We start from the raw sequence: 23,981 nt of genomic DNA, 5'->3' as shown, positions 1-23,981 counted from the left end.
TGCCCATGAGTCATCCCCTATGGCATGCGGGGTTTTCACTGTGTCAAACATCTGATCCCCTTCTTGCTGGATCTCTGGCACAGTTCCCAGAGAGGAGCATCAGGTCTAAGAAGAATTCAGCATGGCTATACTTAACAGTTTCTCTCAGTTTTGACTCCAACCCCCTGTGTATAAAGTCAGATATTTAGGGGCAAGGTCTTCCCCCCTTGCTTTATTGGTTAAATATCAGGTGTGATAAAAGCATGACATGCGCCTGAAGGTCATGCACAAACACTGCAGCAAGGCTGTGCCTGTGGTAAGGATGTTTATAAAGCCATCACTGTGAGACAGGATATTAATAACCCCTTACTCTGTGCTCTTTGTCCTCCTCATTTCAGATGAGGCACAGTGGGCTGCAGAAGGATTCTAATGATTTTACCTTTTATTACTGTGAAATTTAAGAGTGGAAAATGCTGTGGAGGTTGGCTCCTAGCAATCATTCATCTCACCAGCTTCAGCCTGTGGATTTAGAGGTGTCCAGTGTGGCCCAAGCCACGGTGTCAAGTTGCTGCCCTGGGTTGCTCCAGGAATGGACATTATCTGAACACAGGGCTTCATGGATAAGACACTGAGCACCAATCCCACCAATCAAAGGCCCATTTGAAAAAGCAGGCAGGTGTTTTGTCACTTCAGGTGGCAAAATACCCCTGAGTAGCCATGTTGCAAGTAGGTGAGTTTTGAGCAGCAGAATCCTCCTGGTTCTGGTGGGGAGGAAGGGACTATCACCCAGGAACACGTCACCATGTTGAGACACGTGCACAATGCAAGGAAGGGCTGGAACACCAGTCCTGCGTTCTCCAAGACCTGCCTGGCTCTGGACACTGAGTCCTCAGCCTGTGCACACCACGTGTCATCATGGACAGGTTGCAGCTCCTGGCACGGCCTCTCTTGAAAGCTCCTCATGCCAAAGACTCACACACAGCCTTCTGCAGAGGGCAGGGACAGCATCCCAGAGGGCACAGAGGCAGAACAGCAGCAGAGCTTTGTTGTCCCGGGTGCTCAGAGCTGAGAGAAAAGCCACCTGTGCCTGAGCAGGCAGCTGTTCTGGCAGGAAGAGTCAGGAAGGCAGGTCCTGACCCTCAGGCGAAGCCTGAGATGCAAAACACTGCCTGGCATATTTAGGATAGAGAACTAACTCGAGAGGTTCTCCAGCAAAACCTTGCCCTTTCTCTTGTATTTAAGAGCTCCCTGCTGCCCAAGTTCTTCTCTCTCCTCTCCACCTTCAGCTGCTGCTCAGAGGTGAAGGTGGCTCTTTCAGCAGGCTCATCAACAAGATGTGTAAATTCCACTGTGGCTCCCCTTCTTCAAAGGAGGCAACAATGCTCTCCCACACAGAATGCTCTTCCCTCTACGGAAGCTGAAGCAGACCCTGTTGTAACAGATCCCTGCTCCATTAGTGCCTGCAGAATCAGGGTTTTTAAATGGAGTGGTGCTTTGGAGAGAAAGTTCTTTGTTCTGCCAATTAAAATACACAGCAAATGACCCAGTGCAGGCAGACTGCACAGCTGGGAGGAAGCTCTCTCAGAGATGGCAGAAACAGAGACAGAGAAATTTCTCACTGTTTTCCCTCCTCTGATTTGCTGTTAATGAGAAGTAAAGAGATGGAAATTATTCAGGGCTCAGGAGTGAACATCTATGTATATTAAAACAGCTGCCCTCAAGATAAAAGAGTTTCCTGCCCTGTGGTTATGAGTCATCTGGACTCAGTGAAATGGTCTTGATTTATCTAGAGCTAAACTTTGCCCTGGAGCAACTGATAGCTGAAAACAACACCTACAGATGTCCTGCCCTCAGGGGCCGACCAGCCAACACCAGCTCACCCGTGGCAAAGCCCCATCCTGCAGGGAGGTGTGGGAGGAGATCCCACCTTCTCTGCCTGAAGAGTCTCAGTGCAGCCAAACTAAATTTATCCCAGCCGCAATTGGTTCTTGTTGCTAATTATTGTCCTACAGTTTGCAAGGAGGGGACGGGTGCTTTGCCTGCCCCAGCAGTTCAACTCTCTGGCCATGGGGGATGTGTTTGTGACCAGCGGGGAGGTGATGTGGACATCAGGTTTGCAGTGCCCTAAAACCACACACCAGCAAACTCCATCACCCTCTTCATGGAAGAGGCTGAGGTTCTGTGGAAGGATGAGCTGGGGCTGGTCAGATCTGTCTTGGTCAGTTCTGGGCCTCTCATGACAAGAAAAACCTTGAGGGGCTGGAGAGTGTCCAGAGAAGGGAATGGAGATGAGGAAGGGTCTGGAGCCCCAGGAGAAGCTGAGGGAGTTGGGGAGGCTCAGCCTGGAGAAAAGGAGGCTCGGGGGGACCTTCTGGCTCTGCACAACTCCCTGACAGGAGAGGGAGCTGGGATCCAGGGATGACTGGGGGGGTCAGGCTCTGCTCTCAGGGAACACGGACAGGGCAAGAGGAAACGGCCTCAGGCTGTGCCAGAGGAGGTTTAGATTGGATATTGGGGAAATTTCATCCCTGCAAGGGTGGTCAGGCACTGGCACAGCTGCCCAGGGCAGTGGTGGAAGCACCATCTCTTGAGGGATTGAAAAGCCATGTGGATGTAGCATTTAGGGACATTGTTTAGTGGTGGCCTTGGCAGTGCTGGGTTAATTGTTGGATTTGATGATCTTAAATATTTTTTCCAACCTTAGTGATTCTAACTATGATTCTGTCTCAGGAAACCAATGCAATAGAGGTGGCTTTCTATCATCCATCATCCAGAGGATGGATGAGCATAAGACACCTTCATTTTTTCCCTTCAGCATCAAATATAAGCAAATCCAGGTAGTTTATAATGTGGTCTATGGATATTCTGAATGTTAGCGTTTGCAACACTGCAGATCCTGGCCTAGTAATAAGAGTTAATAATTGTTGAAATTCCTTGATTTTAAGCGCATTTTGTTGAAGGTCGTAGCCCCTCTGAATCTCCAGCTGGGAAGCAGTCCCTGACAGACAGGGCTGCTGTGTCCATGACAGAGCCCAGAGCCCACCCTGAGCCCAGTGGGTATCTGAACAGGCAGGGACCTGCCAACAGGTCACCAGGCCTGACATAAGGAAGAAATTTTTTACCACGAAGGTGGGGAGGCCCTGCACAGGCTGCCCAAAGAAGCTGTGGCTCCTCCTGTATCCCTGGAAGTGTCCAAGGCCAGGTTGAATGGGGCTTGGAGCAGCCTGAGACAGTGGAAGGTGCCCCTGCCCATGGCAGGGAGTGAGATGAGATAAACAATCTTTAAGGGTCCTTCCAACCCAGAGGAGTCCACGATTCTATGCTGTGGCTGATGGGGACCGTGCTGGCCATCCCCATAGCCCTGTCACCACCAGGAGCCTGGGCTGTGAACAGCTCGTGTGCCAGTCCTGCTGCTGCTGGCAGCAGTGACCTTCCAGCCACACCCCGAGGCTGCCTGGTCCCTGCTGCCCCCCAGGCTGGCTGTGGGAAGGAAAAGCTCCCGGGTGCCTGCCCAAGGTGGCAGGGAGAGAGCAGGCTCCAAGCACAGCAGCTGACATGAGCTCAGCACTATGCTCCAGTCCCTGGGGTCAGTGTGGGTGGCTGTCATTCCAGGGCACTGCTCCCACCATTCCCAGCCTGATGCAGCAAACAAGGAAGCAGCAGGGCCCCATGTACGAGAAAAAGGGAGCCTGAAGGATGGGGGATGAAACGTGTTGATGACTTTCAAAGGACAAGGGTTGGTACTGGGAGCAGAAGAGGGACTGGGCCCTTGCAGAGTTTGCTGAAGCCTCACAGCCACGTGGATGTCAGTGGTACGTTACCACAAGATGCCAGGGATGCTCTCCTGAACCATGCTCCAATTCAGTCTACAGGGATATCCAGGGATGGAACGGGCAAAAGACAGGAGAAGCCTAAAAACCAGTTAACAGGGAGAGACAACCCAATCCAGCAAAGCTCACCCCAGCTGCGAGCTTGCAGCACCAAGCATAGGCAGCAGGGCAAGGGGGCAAATCTGCCCCTCTGCCCTGCTCAGATGAGACTTCACCTGCAGAGCTGCCTCCGGATCTAGGGCTCCAGCACAGGAAAGTGAGTTTGGAAGAGGCCACAGAGATGCTCCAAGGGCTGGAGCCCCTCTGCAGCCAGGCTGGGAGAGCTGGGGGTGCTCATCTGGTGAAGAGAAGGTTCCAGGGATACCTCAGAGCCCCTTCCGAGGCCTAAAGGGGCTCCAGGAGAGCTGGAGAAGGACTGGGGACAAGGGATGGAGGGACAGGACACAGGGAATGGCTTCCCACTGCCAGAGGGCAGAGATGGATGGGATATGGGGAAGGAATTATTCTTTGTGAGGTTGGGCAGGCCCTGGCACAGGGTGCCCAGAGAAGCTGTGGCTGCCCCTGGATCCCTGGCAATGTCCAAGGCCAGGCTGGACGGGGCTTGGAGCAATCTGGGATAGTGGAAGGTGTCCCTGCAGGGGTGGAACCTGAGCTGTTCCATGACTGTATGATCCTATGAGATCAAGTGGCAAGATCAATATACAGGTGTTTCCTGAGTGAAAAATCTGAGTGTGAGAGGTCTCTCCATACCTGAACACACTTGACCCAGGTCCAGGGATATGCTCACCCCTGTGCAGCAGGAATTCACAACTTAGGGCCATGGAGAGTCAGACACCAATACTCTACAGCAGAGAGCAACACTCAGACCAGCTCCTCTACAGCCATGGGGACAGGAACAAGAATTGCCACGTCTGACATGAAGAGGAGCTGCTGATGCATTTGCATTTTCCACTCTTTTTGCCCAAGCATAAGCAATTTTTCATGACTGGCAAAATAGAGACTGGATTAAAAACGGAACATGAGTAGGGGAGCCATTCCAAAGATGGGATTTCATAACCCACCAAAAGCATGCTCAGAACTAGGACCAAATGCCATGATCAGCATCCCTGCAAGGCAGTAGAGCTCATGGAGCAGCAGGCACAGCAGTTACCCACCCTGGGTTGTGCAGACCACCAAGGCATTTAGGTGCTGTGCAGTGACCTGGCCATGTAGACATGGAAGAAAACACCCCTGCTCCATGGAAACATCTGTCTGCCTAGAAAGTGCACTTGCTTATTGCGACCTGGGTCCAGGGAAAGGCACCAAAGCAGACTTTGTTTGTTTGTTTGTTAGTTTCCTCCAGCTTTTCTCTTTTCTCCTACTTGGCAAACCTGCTGGGTTTTGTTTTGAGTGGAGCTGAAGCGAGCATGCTTCTTTTGTTTAGCAATAACAACTAACTTATATAGATGCTGCTCCTGCCAGGATATGTTTATTGGCGTTCCAGAAGCCCAGTGCTGTTAGACCCCAATGCTCGGAGGAGCTCAGGCCCCTGGGTCAGTGCAGAACTTCCTGAGCACCGATGGCAGCACATGGTCCCTGCTGTCCCCATGCCAGGCACGCTGTGGTTTGTCTGTGCTGCCCAAGGAGTTCATGGCCCATGGCAGCAGAGAACATCCCCTGGACTCACAGCCCACCCTGGTGCAGCACGGCTCTGGAGTGGAGAGCTGACTCCCAGCAGCTCAGTACCCACATGAAAAGCACATCCTGGGTGAGATCTGTAATACCCACCCTGCACCTCTCCAGGGGATGAAGAGGAACATTCCCCCTTGGAGCACTTCCCCTCCAAGCATTCCCCCTGTGCCATCCAGGCTACTTACTCCTCAAATCAGAGGGATTTTGCACCCTTTGGGGAACACTTGTGCTGGGAGAACATGGCAAGGATCTCCTCCCCTCTTTCCCCTCCTGGGTCCAGTCCTCACTCAGCCGTGGTAGAAGGGACTCACACAGGCTGGACACATGAGATCCCACACCACAGGGCCAGCTGGGGGTCGGCAGTGTCCTCCTGAGGCACAGCCATGTCCTCTGGCACAGCACAAAAGAGCCTGCCCAAATGTCTCACCCCCACTGCATCTCCCTCTTAAACCACAGGCTGAATTTGGGAAAGACAGAGACTTCAGGACTCCGAGAGAAGCTCAGAGCCAACCAAGTAGATCACTCGCTGACAGAGTCACATAAAACACCCCACTGCTGCAGGCTCAGCAGTGCCTTTGGGAAGGAAGGGATCACAGATGCTTGAGCAAACTCTGCTGCAACACAATAATGCTGCCTCTTCTTGCTTTTCTTTATTTTTTTAATTAGACTTCCTGATCACGGTTTAAAAGTGAAACCAGAAGGATCCTGTGGTTCAATGCCCATTGAAATGTACCCCAAATCACTTTCACTTGCAGTGTCCCTGTGACATCTGCTGCCAGGCAGGTGCTGCCATCACAAAGTGCCACTGTCCCGGCTGTGCCACGCACGGACACCACCCTGCACCCCACCTCAGGCAGCACTGCCAGGCCATGGGGACACTTCTCCCTGGGACTGTGCTCAGGGACAGGGCACAATGACTGGCTCATCAGCCAAGGCAGGGGAGGATGCTGGCAACAACAGCAGCCCACGAGCACCACCTTGGGCTACAGGGAAGGGGGCACCAGTGAGCACAGTCTGGCTCTTGTCATTCTAGCCCAGCTCCAGGCACCCCAAACCATCCCTTGAGGGAGGAGGCACAAGATTTCAGAGGCTCACACAGTCTCCATCCACAGATCTGTGTCAGGAAGGAGATGCTGGAAGCTTCTACACCCAGTCCAGCTCTGCTGGTTTTACTGTTTTCCCAAGTATTGACCCCAGCAGAGCTCCTGCATGTCCTGCCCAGAGGTTCCTACCTAGAAAATCCACAGAAAATCCACTTATCTGCTTCTGTGCTGCCAAACTTCTGTGGGGATGGAGCTGAGTAGGTCTGTGCATTACGGATTGAGAGCATCTCTGACTGTAGGGGTTCGGGAGCTGCTGCTCGGGATGCAGCATCCCTGTGTGACCCACACGTGTCCCTGGGGCACCTCCCAGTGCCAAAAGCCGCCAGTCCCTCGCCACCGGCACAGGCACTGGAGATGGCTCAGTCCTGGGCTCCTATCTCCCGGCCAGGGCAAACCTTCCTCGCTGCCTCACCACAAAGACAGCCTTTAATTGCTGCTTGACATTAAGTATCTGAGCAAGGAAGTCTTGGGTAAATGTTCTTGCTATGGGAACACACAGTGCTGAGTCTCTTTAATTACATTGTTTTTGTTTGGCTTTTTTTATTAGTTGTGCTGCGGCTTCCCCTCCCTGACAGGCCAGCGAGGCTCACGCTAAATAAGGCCGGGTTTAAAGTCCGCCGTGAAACCCGAACCGCGGCACCAGACTGGCTGGACGCGGTGCAAGCCAGGGTTACGCGGGACACGCATTCCAGCCGCCGGGTCCGGCCCGGGCCCGCGCTCCCCCCGCCCTGCTCACACATCGAAGCCTCTCTGAGAACAACCACCAGGCTCCAAACCACCTCTACAGCTTCCTCCTCCTTGCCCTGTGAAATCCTGTGAACAGCCCAGCCCTGGGCCTCAGGCTGCCCTATTTCTGTTGTGCTCATCACTTCCACACTGGCCCCCCATCTCCATAGCACCCATCGAGCCTGTCTCCATCACATCCCTCACTTCTGTGCTCTCCCCATCCCAAACCACTCTGCCCCACACCTGCTGAGTCCACCTCCAGGCTGCCCCTCAGGAGTCAAAGAGCCTTCTTCCCACTGGCCACACTGCTTTCATCTTCCTCTGCCCTCCTTGTTATTTTAAAGGCATTCCAGAGGATGCTGTCAGGCTTGGATGTGGTTTGGTTGGGTTGTTTGTTTTTGTACTGGAGGTTTTATGATCGCATTGGGAACAAGCCCTAATTGAGCTGCAATTCGAATTGCAGTCCGTGGGTATTTGTTTCATTTTTGGAAGGGCTCAAATGGCTGTGCAGCTTAGGCTGGAGAATGCATTTGGTTTTAACTGGAACCTGATGGAGACAGGACAGAGCAGGACAGGCTGCCCTGAGTCATGATCAAAGTTCCTGGGGAAGTCCAGTGTGGTCAGCCCAGTGCCAGGTACCCACGACACAACAGGCAGTGTTGGTTGTGATCACAGCCCTGTGACCACCCAAAAACCCTGGCACCAGCAGGGAGAGGCAGACTGAGCCAGAACTCTGGTGCCAAGAGCCAAGCGCACAACTTCGGGGCCTGGCTTGGTGGAAGTTTGCAGCCACCCTGCAAATCTCTGTCCCTGAAAAACCCTGTCCCCTGCAAACCCCTGTGCTCTGCAAAAACCCCTGTCTCCTGAAAAATGCTGTCCCCTGACAACCCATGTTCTACAAACATCTGTGCCCAGAAAATCCCTGCAGTTTGTAAACCCGTTCCCTGCAAATCTCTGCAGGGGTTTGTGACCTTGTGCTTGCCTGGCCCCCTAAGAAAAGGAGCTCAGCACCCCAGAGGGAGCCCAGCACCACTCCTGACTGCTCCTTTCTGAGTCAGGAGCTGCTCCAGACCAGAGCTGCTCACAGGGAACAGGAAGCAAGAAGGGGCAGGACCTAAAGGTCAGTGCCCAGACTGCCCTTCATGGGAACTGCGTGGTATCACCTTCCACTGACCATGTCCCACAATCAAATGTGTTCAGCCCCACACCCAAACGTGCCTGATGCTTCCAGCACCAGCAACCAGCCAGACCTTTGCAGGAAGGGATGGGTGGACAGGCAGACAGAGGGACCAGAGAGCACCTGCTCTGCTCCACTCCTGTCCTGCCAGGATCTCACAAGCCCAGGTCAGCAGAGCTCTAGGAGATACCTCCAAGCCACTACCACCACCCTGATTAAATCAGACTTTCACATGGGGAAGCAGATGATCCGTGGGGACTCGCTGCCCCTCTGTCAGAAGGAAACCCTATCCCAGCCTGGCCTGCCAGGAACGAGCAGCACTCCTGCCACAGCTGCATGTGTGCAAACCCTGCTCTAGGGGATCAAATGCAGGAGCTGAGTCATACAACAACTGAAATCAAAGATCACTGAAGGCAAATGAAGAGAGAAAAAGTAACCTTCTGGGTTCACAGGGGCCCACTTTGGATCCAACAAGAGCAGGAGGGAGATGCTCAGCACAGAGATGCCCAGGGCACAACTGGCATACCGAGAGGAGTGAGAAGGGATGTAAAGTCACACTCACCCAAGCCTGGTCCTGTCCCCTTTCCTTTTGGGGAGGAAGCAGAGCAGGGGACTGGCAGAGCCCATGGGGCCAGAGGTTATTCCAATGGGAGAAGGAAGGGGGTTTAGAATAGCAGTGTCCCAGCTGCTGTGAAGGCTGCTGCCATGCACCTGCACTCCACCAAAATGTCGGGGACCTTCCAGGAGCCAGGAAGAAGCACTCACCTGTCTGAGCTTGTGCCAGAGGGATGTCATGTGTTTTGTCATGGCCTCACCCCAGGGTAAGGTTCCACTGTCTCCTCACACCCCTGACACAATCAGGGCTCTCCTCCCGGATGTGGCTCCTCCACATCATTGTGCCTTTTCCTGGCATGGTGGGGTCCACACTCAGGGCTCCCACAGTGGTTGAAAGGTTGGGTCAGCTCCTGGTTCTGCTAGAAACAGGGCTCCAGGGAACCCCATCACCACTGCCTCGTCCTGGGTCTGAGGCTGGCCTGGCATGAGGGCACAGCTCTGCATGCTGGGGGCTGAGACCTGCAGACTCATCACAGCAGTGGGAGGCAATCCATCTGCACCCAGCCCTGCAGAGAACCAAATCTTTTAACCTCCTGCGCCACCTGGTGCCCCCGGGAGAGACGTGCCACCAGGACGCGCCACCCGGCGGGAACCACCTCTTCTCCAGAACCATCAAATTGTAGAAAAATGACCCAAGAAGGTCTTCTGGAGGTCCCCTGAGCTCGCTCCCCCATGCCTATGGCTGGGCTCCATCCTCAGCCTCCTACATCCCACCTGTACTTCCCAGTCCTCCAGTCCATCAGTGGGATGTTTTTTCTGGTGGAAACCCACCTCCATTCCATTGTCCCACACAAGACATCCAGTCAGATGGGACGAGCACTCTGATGGAAACCAGGCTGAAGACTTCCAGAGCTGCACCCAAAGGGGTTACAAAAGGGAGCCCACAGCCATTGATCTCGGCGGGGAGGAGGAGACATCGGCCAAGTCACAATGGAAGAGCAGACAAATGCACACACCCGGCTCCAGAGCTGCTGCCCAGCTGGTAAATGTTACTGGAGTCAGAAACCCGCTTCCTGCTGGAAGGCACCCAGCAGGAGCCAGCCAGCAGTGCTGGGCATGCTGGCCACTGCCCACAGACTGTCCCTGGCACAGCTACCAAGAACAGACACCCCCACTGGGATCTCCCTGGACCGGCATGTCCCAGCCTGGCAAACCCCTTGCCTGGCACAGCTTCATGCCGGGATTTGCTCCTAGCTTGCTCCAGATCAGCTCCCTGCCCAGCACCCTCCGGGATCTTCTCTAACCACCCCACCACGTTGCCCTGGGGCTGGTCTCATACTAGCACCACCCAACTCATGAGCAATACCAGAGGGGCTGGGCCACTGCCACCCAACTACAACAGCATCTCCATGGAGTCAGGGCCCAAAGCCTGCAGTCCAAGAGGAGAAGCCAGTTTTTTCCACCATTTTGCTAGAAAACAGCCTAAGAGTGCCCGAGCACTCTTGTAACCACACTAACAGGGGACAGTAACCACCAGCAGGGCCTCCTTCCAGCTGGGGCTTGCCTGCTCCTTCATCAGACCAGAGCCTTCTCAGCTCATGTGTCATTCCTCTCTCTGCAGAAAGTTCTGAGGTACCACCAAGTAGAGAAACCCCAGCTGAAGATAATGGAGTCTGTGGAGGAATTTCCAAAGCCCCCAGGACAGCAATTAGAAAAAGTTTCCACTCTAATATAAAAGAACAACTATGAAAACCATAGGGATCACCAGGTCAAAACTCCAGCTACCAGGACCTGCTCAGCCTGGACTTGATGGCCTTGAAGGTCTTTCCCAGCTGTAATGATTCTGTGATTCTGTCCCTCCATGCACGGATGTGATGCTGCTGAACTCACCCATGGGACAGGCAGGTCTACAAACACCTTTTCCCAGGTCTCATACGACAGGAGCATTTCCTCAGCATCTCCTCCCCTCACAAGGCACTGCCCAAGCTGGCCGGAGCTCTGCTCCTTCTCTCTGCTGAGGGTGAGAGGCAGGTGATACCCACAGTGAATGCCACGCATGGGAAAGGACAACGTGGTCTTGGCTAAACTGCTTTTGAGATTTGGTATTAAAAAACAGATCCTTCAGCCATCACTCCTGACCTGGACTTGTGTGGGCAAGGAGGTGTCCCTAGAGAAAGGGACAGGACACAGAGTGGCCAGAGCCCCTTTGCTGAAGAGCTCCCCTAGGCATGCCCAGCCACATTTTCCAGTGGCTAACCATTTGACCAAATCCATGCTGATCTCCAGCAGGAATGCATCATCTCTGCCAAATTTCAAGTCTCTTTTTCAAAGAGTGGAGACACCAGAAGCCCTCAAACAAAGAGACAGGAAGAAAAAAAAAGAAATTGGCAAAGCTACCATTTTCCCCCAACCTTCTGTGGAAAATTGAGATAAATAGAGGAAAAAAAAGGAGAAAGTTCAGCCTGAGGCAGAAAAGCATGGAACATTATAGCCCAAACAGTTAAAGCCTGGCAAAGGTTAAAGCAAACAAACTTCCACTGGGAAGTGCTGTACAGCCCTACCAAGGGTAAGCTGTGGTACCCTCCTTGCGCCTCCATGCAGCTCACAAGGATGACTTCCCTGCACCTCAAAAGACCAAGGGTGGCAGGGGCCAATGGCTGCAGGTGGTCCTGGAGATAGGAGGTGGCAGAGGAGCGAGAGGAGACAGCACCACCAAGATCTCCCAAAGCCTTGGGACATCCCTGCTCACACAGCAACACCAAGCAGGACCTTTGAGCCACACACAGCCAGCTTGTGTCTCCAGAGCAAATGGTGGATGCTGCTTCTTCCTTCCTCCCCCTCCTCATCCCCTGAGCAGTGAGGTGAGGGGTGGGATACGCTCATGCTCCTCAGATACCCAGCTCTTCCCACCATACTCCTCGCTGTGCTTTTCACATGTGCTGCAAGAGCTTCCTCAGGACCAAGATGCTCACAGATCTGGGAAACCCCACTGTGCCCACTGTGCCCTGCCACAGGCTGGCCTAGGATGCCACAGCTTGTCCCAGTGTTCACACAGGTGGCTCATGCTGCAATCACACCTTCCCATCATTGACCCAACGAGCCCACAGCCCTAAGGGCTTCCCTTGCTCCATTACCCCAATTTTTCTGTGGTTTGAATGCAGACAAGGGAGGTAGTAAGAGTGACCTCTAGGTAAAGTGTGGGAGCATCATGAGGAGGGGAATTTAACTCTCTCACAGACCACCTGGGTGACCCTGAGCAGGCCACTAAAGCACAGGCCACTGAGCAGGCCTGGTGCTGCGATGGGGTGCCCACCATCCCCTGGGACCAGGGAGAGCAAAAGTTACAACAGCACAGTCCCAGTGTAACACAGGAATAGCTCCACCTGTCTGCTGGTGTTCCTGCCTGGACACCAAGAATTACAGAATCCTGGAGTAGCCAGAGCTGGAAGGGACCAACAAAGGTCAGAAGTCCAGCCCCTGGCCCTGCACAGACATTCCCACAATCCCATCCTGTGCCTGAGATCATTACCCAAACAGTCCTGGAGTTCTGGCAGCCTTGAGGCCGTGCCCATTCCCTGGGCAGCCTGGGCAGTGCCCAGCACCCTCTGGGGAAGAACCTTTGTGAGAGATCCAGCCCGACCCTGCCCTGGAACAGCTCTAGCCATTCCCTGGGTCCTGTCCCTGGTCACAGAGAGCAGAGGTTGAAGCTGCCCCTGTCCTTCAGAAGAATGACGTGATCATGCTGGTGCACGACAAAGACAGCCTTGGGTCCCTGTGCAGTGCAGGATCCCCATCCTGACCTGCCTGCATCATCAGGAAAGAAAACAGCCAGAGAAACTCCGAGTTCATGTGAAGTTCACCCGGTTGAGCTCCTCTCCATAAGCAAAACTTTCCTGCCTGCCACGAGCGTTCCAGAGCTCATGACCGGGGCAGAGCAGAGCCAGGACTGTAGTGGGAGGATGGGATCTCCTGGCAGAATCCATCTTCCACTTGCAGAGATCAGGCAGGAATTCCATCTCCTGGCTCCCAGAACTCCAGGAGTGTGCTCACCACTGAGATCCCAGCTGGACAGCAGCAGGACACCAGGCACAGTCAGGAAAAACAGGAGCACTGACTAAATGCCACAGCAGCTTATCTGTGCGGAATTTCAGGGCACAGAAAACCCAGTCCAGGTTGCCTGCCCGCACAGACCTGTGGGCACAGCACGACTTGGCTTTGGAGCCCGGCTCGTGCAGGGAGGATGGAGCAGGAGGACAGGGGCACAAGCAGGGACAAGGCACATGTCAGAGCTCGAAAAACCTGCACCAGCAAAGCCTTGTCTTCGCCCGGTCCCACTTCCCAAGGAGATCTGGACGCAGAGCAGTCCGCTCTGGGAGGAATCACAACGCAGCCTCACCAAGTGCCTCTGCGCCTGGGGCTGGTCCCTGGCATGGGACAGCAGGGACTGATCCCCCAGGAGTCTCTGATGGGTCACTCTTTCAGGACTCTGTCCTCTGACACAGGCCAGGCTTGCAGAGGCTGATGGCTCCAGCACACAGGGGGAGTGAGCACCCTACAACTCCAGGGCCTGGTGCACAGTGACATTTAAACTGTCCTAGGTTACAATGTAAAGATGTGCCCAAAAGTATGTATTCTACACCATCTGTTGAAACCAGGCGGGGCAGTGACCCTTGTCTCTGGGAAAGATACCCTCTGTTAATGGACCATCTGTTAAAAACCAGGTGGGGCAGTGTTCTTTATCTTTTCCACAACCCATCCTTCCTCCAGGAAGATATCTTCTGTTAATGGGCCATTGAGTGCCACTGCATGACTAATAAAATTACATCATCCCATTGGGAGATGCTCCACTCAGGGGGAGGAGCCAAGCATTTCCTACCTAGATAAAATTTGAGATTTGGAACACCAAAGTTGCCCTTACCCACTGGTTTACAGAGAACAAGAGCTACCAGACCTTTCTACAGGATCACCACTTCAACAAGACCACTTCATCGGGACTGCTACCACCACCCTAACTAGCGGGGTGTCAGGTTGTATTCTGATTCTGTCAGTGGTTTTCTTTTGTACTATTGCATATATTTTATTTTTTCTCTTTTTTCCTATTAAATTGTATTTCTGAACTTGGGAGTCTCTCACTGGTTTTGCTTTCAAACCAGCACATACACCCAAAAGAATTTGGGTTAAGATCATATCTGCCTGGATCTCCCCAGACTATCTCTGCTCCTGTCACTGCCTCTGACCACAGTAACTGCCCTCTCCTCCCGAGGGAAGATGCTTATGAATGAGAATGCTGCTTGGGAATGAAAAAAAAGACACTTTTTTTAGACCCTGCTCCCTGGGCAGAAGTTTCAGCCTCTCTGGACATCACTTACAGTACACAAACCCTGACCTTGGAGGTCTTACCTGCAGTGCCAGCACAAGCTGATGTACAAAGACTAACAGGAAAACTTGAGCTGTAAGCTCAGAGCAAGCCCACAAGTCAGCCGTGGGTCTGGGGGATGACCAACACGAGACCCCAGATGCCAGGTGTCCTAGAGCAACAGCAGCTCCTTCACCAGCAGCTCTCACAGAATCAGAAGATCCTGGAATGGTTTGGGTTGGAAAGGACCTGAAAGATCATCTTCTTCCAGTCTCTCTCCATGAGCAGGAATGCCAAAGTGCCTGAAAAAGGAGGTCAGCATGCCTTGCTCCTTTTAAAGAGTGAGAAGCTGAGGGACAAGGAGGGCCAACTCTTGCCCTCAGCTGCTCAGTGGGCCAGGAGAAACCATAGGTACTACAGGTACCCCAGTCCTCTCTGCAGCGGGTGAAGCTCAGAAGCTCTGGTAAGTCAGTTTGGGTTCTGACCTTAAATGTGGGGTCGGGGGTGCAGAGGAGAAGCAAGAACAGGGGAAGAGGTGAGTAACTACGGTGCCAGGTCATCCTGCAGTCCCTGCCCTCTCAGGGCCCTCGACAACCCCATACTAGGAAACCTGCAGGGTTTGTATGGAGACCACAGCTCAACAAGCCAGAGTCCCCCCTGAGGTGACAGTGGCTCCTTTTGGGCCAGTGGGCCAGAACCCATCCTGACAACACCAAGAAGATATGTTCCTCAGAGCTCTGCTCATCTCAGCAGCTGTTCTGTGGCCATGCTTAACAAACCCTACGTAATGTCACATGTTCATTTTTCAAAGCTCATGAAAAACAGCTTTTTACAGCAAATCAAGAACGCAGCACAAGAAAGAAGTAGACTTGTTGGAGAGATTCCAGAGGAGGCCATGAAGATGCTCCAAGGGCTGACGCTCTGGAGACTGAGAGAGTTGGGAGTGTTCAGCCTGGAGAAGACTCCTGGGAAACCTCAGAGCCCCTTCCAGTGCCTAAAGGGCAGGAGGGCTGCAGAGGCAATTTTTGGAAGGGCGGGCAGTGATACGACAAGGAGGAATGGCTTTAGGCTGAAGGAGGGCAAATTTAGATTGGGTATTGGGAGGAATTTCTTCCCTGCAATAGAGGTGATGACCTGGTGCAGGGTGACCAGAGAAGCTGTGGCTGCCCCTGGATCCCTGGCAGTGTCCAAGGCCAGGCTGGATGGGACTTGGAGTAACCTGGGATAATGGACGGTGTCCCTGCCCATGGCAGGGGGTTGGAATGAGATGATCTTGAATGCCCCTTCCAACTCAAACCATTCCATGATCTTATGACTGAAGGTTAAGGAGAGCTCAGACCTCTCTAGGGAAGGGATGGGCAAAACAAAGCCCCTCCATGATTCTATGGTTGTATGAACCCATTAGTAAGAAACCTGCCCTGACTACAGGCAGGAGATTAACTCCCAGTTAGTGCCTGATGAGCCCTGGCAGTCCCTGTTGGGACATTTCTTGGATGGAAACCAGACTCTGAACAGACCTGGAGGGGGCTCGGATGAACCTCTGCACTGTGGGCAGGGTGAAGACCACATGCATTTTCTCAGTGTGACACTGGCACCTGCTGCCAAGTGTCCAGTTTCACTTTGGACACGGCCAGGCATGAACCTTGCCTTTTCCTGGCCTGAAATCTATCAGATCTGCACTATCTGGCACTGCCTATGTGGGAAATTCTCGTCCATATTGCCCAACAGTTCCTTGTGGCAGAAGATCTTCATCCCTGTCTGACCTTCCCTGTTACCAGAAAAATAAAGGCAGCAAAGGCAAAGTGAGACAGGGAGAGGAATGTCCCTGGGGAGGGAACTTCTGGGGTAGATGGATGAATAGTTTAATTTTGAGGAGAAAGGGAGGGAATATGGAAGTCAGGAGTGGAAGGGAGCATAACTTTCCTCTCTGACATCCACCAGGCATAAGGCTCAGAGGATGTGGAAGCTACGGGCTCACAACTTCCCTGAAAAGATCCAGCCCACACAGGAAGGGTGAGTATGAGGGATGGGGAAGAGTCAGTGCTCAGTAAGACTCCATCAAAGGTGAAAAAAGGTCCTAGCACATGGTCCTCCTTGTCCCAATGTCCTGGGCTAACTCCTCCCTCTCATTTGGACTCCCCAGAGAGTGCTGCCCATCCTGCCAGCATCCAAGCCAGTAGATCCAATATCAACCTGGCACTGTGAGACACTCTCCAGGAAGATAAACAGGAGGTTCCTGAAGCCCTGGCAGGCGGAATTGTCTCTGCCAGAGGAAAACTATCCAAGAGCAGAGGAAACCTGCCCAACAGTGACTGCCACTGCTCAAGCAACAAGGAAGGATTAGAAGTACTAGAATACCTTGGAAGTGCCAGTTGTCAGGACTATCTAGGTACGTCCATGCTTCTGTGTTTCCTGACCCAGTGTCTCCAGATGCATTAGCAGCAGGACCAGTGATCCCTTCTGCTTCCGAGGATGGAGGGAGTGCAGCCTGGCATTCCAGAACGGGAGTGAGCTGCTGCCCTTGCTGGAGCTGATCTGGACACGCAACTCCTCCACACTGCCCTTCCCCAAGTCCAAACTGGCTCATGGAGGAGGAGGTTCATGGCTGGAGAGTTGAAGGGCTGACCAGTAGTAGGAAACCAAGACTATTATGGATATTCCCATTAAAAGAAACATACTGAGATACTTTCATGTGCTGGATAAGGGGATTGGGAGAGCAAAGACCTTCCAAATCCAGTGCACTGGCACTATTTAGTGATGAATAAGGGGGAATGGCTTCACACCAAAAGGTTAAGGCTGGATATTGGGAAGGAATTGCTCCCTGTGAGGCTGGAGAGGCCCTGGCACAGGGCGCCCAGAGAAGCTGTGGCTGCCCCTGGATCCCTTGAAGCGTCCAAGGCCAGGCTGGACAGGGCTTGGAACAACCTGGGCTAGTGGAAGGTATCCCTGCCCATGGCAGGGGATGGAACAAGAAGAGCTTTAAGGTCTGTTCCATCCTAAACCTTCCTATGATTCCATGGGAATACCAGGTGGTGTGGAAAGGCTTAACTTGCACTGATTTTGATACCCATGAGGTTTCCCTTTTATACCAAGGATTGTGACATTTCTGCAATCTACCCAGTATATCCATGGTGATTGGGTTGCCTATTGTAGAAATCCACTGGCACCTTCCAGGCAGAGGCACGTACATGGAGAAGAACCAGTGGAGATCCTGCAGAGCATCCTCCACACTCTTCAGCAGTGGCCAAGGCATTCATCCTGCTTTGCAGATCCTGGCCATGGGAAATGGCAGAGGGATGACGACAATAAAACAAAACAAATCAGGCAATTGGGCTATTTGAGAGAAATTAAAGTGTGCTGAGGGTAATGGACTGAGAAATAATCTTATTGGAGGTATCACCCACCAGTAGAGGAAAGTGGCCAGAGCACCAAATCAGCACAATATTTTATATTTGTCTTTTAAATGTTATTTGTTGCCTGTGATCTCAGAGAGGAAGGGATCTGGCTGAGGGCTCAGGTCCCAGACAGAGAGAACCTGAACATCAGTCTTCTCTAAATATTTTCCTTCTGTTGCTTCCCCAGAGGGCTCAATTTCTCCCACTGCAGTGACATGAGAAACAAATGAATATGAGAGTGCTGGACCTGCTGGAGCCTGTGGCAGCACAGAGAGGGTCCAGGTCTCGCTCTGCTCTCCAGTCTCATTGTAATCACAAGCTGAGCTGCCTCTCCTGAGGAGAAAAACTGGGCTCCCAGAGGCTTGTGGCATCAGGAGGGGAGGCACAAGATCTCTCCTTTCCCATCTGCACCCATAGGTCAGGATGCAGAACCATGACTCCTCTGCCAGAGCTGCCTCTGGGCTAAGGACTGGCTGCAGTCCCACCGGGACCAGCAGCTGCCCTCCAGCCTCTGCCTGCCTGCAGGCAACTCAGAAAATGAGGATAAAAAGTGATCGTTCACAAGTAAATTATTCCTTTGCAATGCTTTCCTGAGGTTAACCCGACTTTCAGGGAGATGTTCGCTCCTACCCACCCCCATCAGCATGTCCCTCTCAGTCATTGTTAAATCATTGTCCCTCCAGCTCTGGGGAAGGGGTGTGAACCCCTGCTCTCCCAGTACATCCAGAGGCACTGGCCATGGCCATTCTCAGGCTGCTGGGGACACCATCAAGCTCTTGAACCACATTGCCTCACGTATAGTTCAACACCAGGACCTCTGGGGCTCCCTGCCTGGCACCCACCTCAGTCGCAGAGAGGTGAGCTGAGGGGATGGCAGCATCAGAACAGCAGCAGAGCCCCTGGCACAAGAATGTCTCTGCAGATAGAGCCCTCCTTGTTCGCTGGGGCTGCAGCTCCTCTTGACCACATTTAATGCCTCTAAACCAACTGTGCAGCGTCCTGCTGATGGCAAGCAAGGTCCATGTGCCACATGGGGGAAGCTCCGGCTGCACGGAGCCCCGGGCAGGGGGCCCTGCCACGGGCTGGCTCTGGGAGCTCGGACACCCCAGCAGAGCCTGGCGCACTGTGGAAGTCCAGCTCCCATCCGGCTAATTCAATAAGTCACAGATACCATGACTTCATAAGGCACACAGGCTCCACAGCTATTAGGGGAATTGGGAGCAGGGGGAGGAGGAGCTGAAATGGAGAAGGGATGGAGACTGGGAGGGTGGAGAGGGGGAAGCTAAAACAAGCAGCAGAACAAAACATCCCATAAATCATGAGGAGCTGCTGAAATACCAGAACAAATGACCCCATAGCTTGGCCATTGTTCCCCAGCGAGGGCTTAAAGCGCTCCCAGTTGAGACAAAGCGCCTCGCGTTTCGTTTCAGCGCCGCGCCGGCCCAGCCGGGACCTGCGCTCGGCACACCCGGGCTGAGCCTGGGGGCTGTGCTCCATCCACCTCGGGTCACACCCGGGCTGGGAGCTGTGTTTCACCCCGGGTCCGCGGCTGGCACCGGCGGCATGGGGCTGGTCACCCACAGAAGGCGCTGCCAATGCGGTGCCCGCAGCTCAGACTGCCTGGAGCATCTCCTCACTCCCACATGTCCCTACAGCTACCAGGCTCTCGCATTCCTCCCCTTCCAATGCAAGGCTCAGGGCCTCATTTTCTTTGTTTTCCCTCACTCAGGCTAAGAGTTTCCTGGTCTGGGAAGAGAGAGATCTCCAAGACTTCTCTGGAGTCTGACAACTCGAGCAGGGCTGTGAAACCTGGAGGAGGCTCTGAGCCTGCCGTCTTCATCATGCTGCTACTCTTTGCCTACCAAAAAGTTGATGACAACTCACTTTGCGCTGGCTGGCTGACAAAGGGACAGATGTCACACAGAGAGTCCTGGGGACAGTTCCACATGACTGTGGACAGCTGTGGGAACAGCACCAGGCTCTCAGTGAGCTGTGCAACAGCAGCACTGCCATGCACTGGATCAGGAACAGTGAGATGGATCAGTCGGCAGCTCGGCATCTCCCCCAAGCCCTGCAGCTCCACCAGGACCACAGCACTTGGTGCCAGAGATGAGGACCTCATGGATGGGGACAGGTCATATGGCTGCTTGCCCACAGCAGCAACAGCACCAATGTTAGGAAGCACTTCCACAGCACGGATTCCATGCCCAGCCACACAGGGAGAACCTCCACACCACTTGAGACCACTTAAAGAGGAAACATTACACTACGACACTTTAAATAACCTTAATGAAAACAGTTCCCTCAAAAACTTCTTAATAACCAAACCCAAAACATGAGGCGGAGTGCAGCAGCATCACACGTGCCACCTCCACCAAGCCAGCAAGGTTGCCATGTCCGGTGGCTCCTGCTCACTTGGCACCTTTCACCTGGGCCTGTGTGGTCTGCACGGTGGCTGCTGGGCAGACAGTTCCAGGCACATCCCAGCGTTCGGCAGTGAGGAGCTGGGATCCAGGGCCGTGCCAGGGGTCAGGCAGGAAAACAATCTGCAGGCAGGGCTGAGCCCGAGGCAGCAGCCTGTCGCCAAGAACAGACACACTGCTGCCAGCATGGCTTCAGCCTCGTGGTGGGCAGCCAAGGAGCAGAACCGAGATAACAGCATGGAGGGAGACAGGAATGTGATGCATTTTTCCTGAGCTGCCATGGGAATAGGCTATTCCGACCGTGGATCACAAGGAGGCTGTCTGACAGGGAAAATGAGAGCAGCCCGAAGAGAAAAAGCAGTGAGTAAGCAATGAAGAAGAAAATAGACGGAAATCAGGGTGAACAAGTGGTGAGTATGGGAAAAGGAGTGTGGGGGAAAAGCAAGCCCAGGAACAAACAGAAGAAGGAAAACCAGAGGTAGAGCTAGAAAGGAAAAGGAAGGGACAAAAGGATTTCGGAAGGACAAACCTGACAGGGCTAAAGCTCCCAATGAGCAATGGAGCTGAGAGGATGTGAGAGGGAACAGAGGCTCCCAGTTCTGCCCACACAAGAGCAAACCAGGGATCGCAGCCCTTCCATTGGATTAAGCTTCTCTTAAGAGGGAAGATAAATGTGAAGCAGATCTCAGGTAACAGGCACTGGAGGAGAGGAGGCCTCAGCTCACTCTAAGTGGGGATAACAGGGATTGTTGGAGTTTTGGCGATGTAGGACAGTGTGAGGTCTCCATGGGAATCACCAGCTTTCACCTTCTTCACTCCAACAGCAGAATGTGGTGGGCTTCAAGTCAAAAGTGCTTTAGTAGCCTTGTGCTGTTTAGGCTTGGGAGCTAGATTAGGACCAGAGACCACAGAAAGCAGAGCTTTAATATAAATGAAATCCCAAACTCTTCCTTGCCTTAGTTACCAGGTTTTGCCTCATCTGGAGCACAAGCAGCCTTGATGACCCAGCACACCATCCAGCAAAGAGGAGAAGGGAATCAGCAAACCTGGGCAAAGTCAGACGTGCAGCCCCCCAGGTTTCTCCCGAAGACTGGGAAAGCTCCTCTCCAGCACCTCCCGGCAGCAGGACATCAGCACAGGGAGCCATGGGCTGAGGTGATCTAGCCCATTCACAGGCCTGAACACTGGGGACTTTGTGGCGCTGGCTTTAAAAAAATACCCTAAAAAAGGCCTAATAATGAAGTATTTATTTCAGTAAACAACGTATGAATGAAAGAAGTGTTTTCTCAATACTTCACTTTTACTCTGCCTTCTCTCCCTTCCCCCCCCGCAATTTTGTTTTTAATAAGTGGAACTAACAGGGCTTTGCTTGCTGCTGGCCTGGCAGGGGAGCAGGGCCATGCTGCACTGGCCTGGTGCAGCACAGGAACACGTGCCATGGGAATAGAGCTGCCCTTGTGCCTGGGGGAGCACGACCCATCAGCATGTCCCAGCCACTGAGCCAGGGAGATGTGCTCTGATGGACTCTGCGAGAGCTGCCTTGGGAGCATCTCTGGGCTGGGACAGCAGCATGGGACATCCAGCCCTTTATTCACCATGGCAGCAAAGAACTGCACCTCCTGGCCCAGGGCTCCTGGCACTGAAGAAGGGCCAAGTGGAGGTGAAGGCATCTGTGTCCTGTCCTGCCTGGCTGTGCTCAGTGCAGGAACACAGTATCAAGCAGACTCTGTGACCCTGTGCAGCTCCTTCTCTTCTACCTCGGCTCCATCCACCCCTACGCTGAGCACCTGGATAACTCGGAACACTGGAAAACTGCCTCAGCTTGCCCTGTGTGGGGATGGGTTGTACTGACAATGCATTTGTAGGAATTTCAAGCAGGAAACCCTAATCCCTGCCCCAGACTGACACCTAGCTTTTCAATGCAAAGAGCACAGATGATGTCATGCTTTTCTACCTCCTCCTTGGCAACAGGCAACAGCAGGTTGAGAAACTGTCCTTTGCCTTCAAGCCTTGGGGTCAAGATGGGCAGGATTGTCAGGAGCTGCTGATTTGGGAAAACATGGTCCATTGCTCTTCCATGCCACTCCTACCCATGTGGGATGAGCTGAACCTGTCACACACAGTGTGGGTGTTCACCTCTGTGCTGAGGCAGGTGAAAGGATGCAGTGGTAACCCTGGGTTGTAAATACAGGCAGATTTGATGCGGGTAGGTATTTGCTCTGGAAGACAAATTAGGCATCTGTAGATTTCACAGAATATGAACCAAGCTTCCCATCAGAGCACAGAGGAGCAGCCTCACCTGCAGCCCAGGATGGTTTGGAGTGACTGAGTGCTGATCCTGCTGCGATGAGCACAGATCCCTGGTGATGTACAGGGAACACAGAGAAAAGCTGTTTCACACCAAGGAAAAGGCCAGGAGGTCCCTTAGCAGGTCATGGCTGCAGAAAAGGCTGGAAAAATCTCCAAATGCCTCTCTGAGGACCTGTGCATGTGAGATGGATGGGAGCAGGCAGCAGGCAGCGTCCCCAGCCCACTGCCACCCCTCATCATTGTGTCCCTCTGGGGTGACCCCTCTGTGCCCTGCCAGCACCTGAGCTCCAGCAGTCCAACCCACCCAATCCTGGCTGCCAGGGCCATACCTGATCCAGCTCAAGACTCCAAGCCATGGATAAAACAGCCAGTACAGGGTGGGAGTCCTGCCTGGCTGTGTCTGTGTCCCTGCAGGACGGGGACATTGGGTCTGTCTCTCTCAGCCTCACAGCCTGAGCTCTGGCACAATGGTACACAGCAAACCAAAGGCAAAGGCAGTCCCTCCTCATCCAGAGCTCCTTTCCAGGCTGCTTCATAAAATCCCTCTAAAAGAGCATCGTCTACCACAGCTGCGAGTCGCTGCCGCACAAGGTGGTTTGCCAAATGCAAGACAGATGGTTTCCCCCAGGAAAACGCTATGGAGTGGGGGAAAATGTACCACAAATATCCCCCAACAGGGCTAAACTGGGACCCGGGGGCTTCAAAGACACATTTAGAGGGGAAAAAGATTTGCTGGCTTCTCATGCTTCTTTGTTATGAATAAAGACAAACTCTGATTGTTTTTAATGAGCTCTTTGTTGTTTCCCTATTTGCTACATTACAAATTCACATATTTGTCTCCTTGGGAGATTGAGAGTAATTTCAGACCAGGTTTCCTCAATATATTGTCTTAGCAAAGGGAAGAAAGTTGTGTAAGTGGAGAAGAAAGCAGTCTGTCCCCAAATACCCAGAATTCTTTGTCTGGTTCATTAATACCTGGTGAGCTTTGATGCTCAAGGAACCTCACAGATAGAGGAAGCCTTTGAGGAGGGTTCCACAGTCTCACACTGAAGTGTTAGAACACACAATAAATGCCAGAAAGACCTCCAAAAAAAGCAGGGAAATTGAAAACCAAACTCTACATTCTTGCAATTTCTAAGCATTTTTCTCTCTTTTTTTTTCCCTTAAGTTTTACCCTCCTTTATCCATCTAAGGAAGCAGAAAGCAATGCAATTTCCAGCTCTTTTAAATGTCCTTACAGGTCACCTCTAACACTGCAATGGCTGGCTGTAATCTGCTTCCAAGACTGTTGCATCAGAGCTCAGAAGCCCAGGACGAATGACTCCCTGCTGAGTGGGGACAGCCCTTTGAGATCTGTGCTCACACCAGGGGCCTCAGGCAGTGCAGCAGTGGGGAAGGAGGGAGCACTTCATCCCTCTGGGCCTTGGGGCTGCCCCCGGGGTGGCTCAAGTGGAAC

General features: G+C 53.0%; 1 protein-coding gene across 4 annotated transcripts in view; it reads right to left on the bottom strand.

The window, feature by feature from the left end:
* LOC106861690 (ankyrin repeat and fibronectin type-III domain-containing protein 1-like) overlaps positions 1–23,981 on the bottom strand; it is a 169,614-nt gene that overhangs the window by 16,737 nt on the left and 128,896 nt on the right. The gene's annotated exons all lie outside the window — the stretch shown is intronic.

Source organism: Sturnus vulgaris, chromosome 16 (assembly GCF_052056855.1).
Source record: "Sturnus vulgaris isolate bStuVul1 chromosome 16, bStuVul1.hap1, whole genome shotgun sequence".
Lineage (NCBI taxonomy): Eukaryota > Metazoa > Chordata > Aves > Passeriformes > Sturnidae > Sturnus > Sturnus vulgaris.
This window is presented reverse-complemented; position numbering and strand designations above follow the sequence as displayed.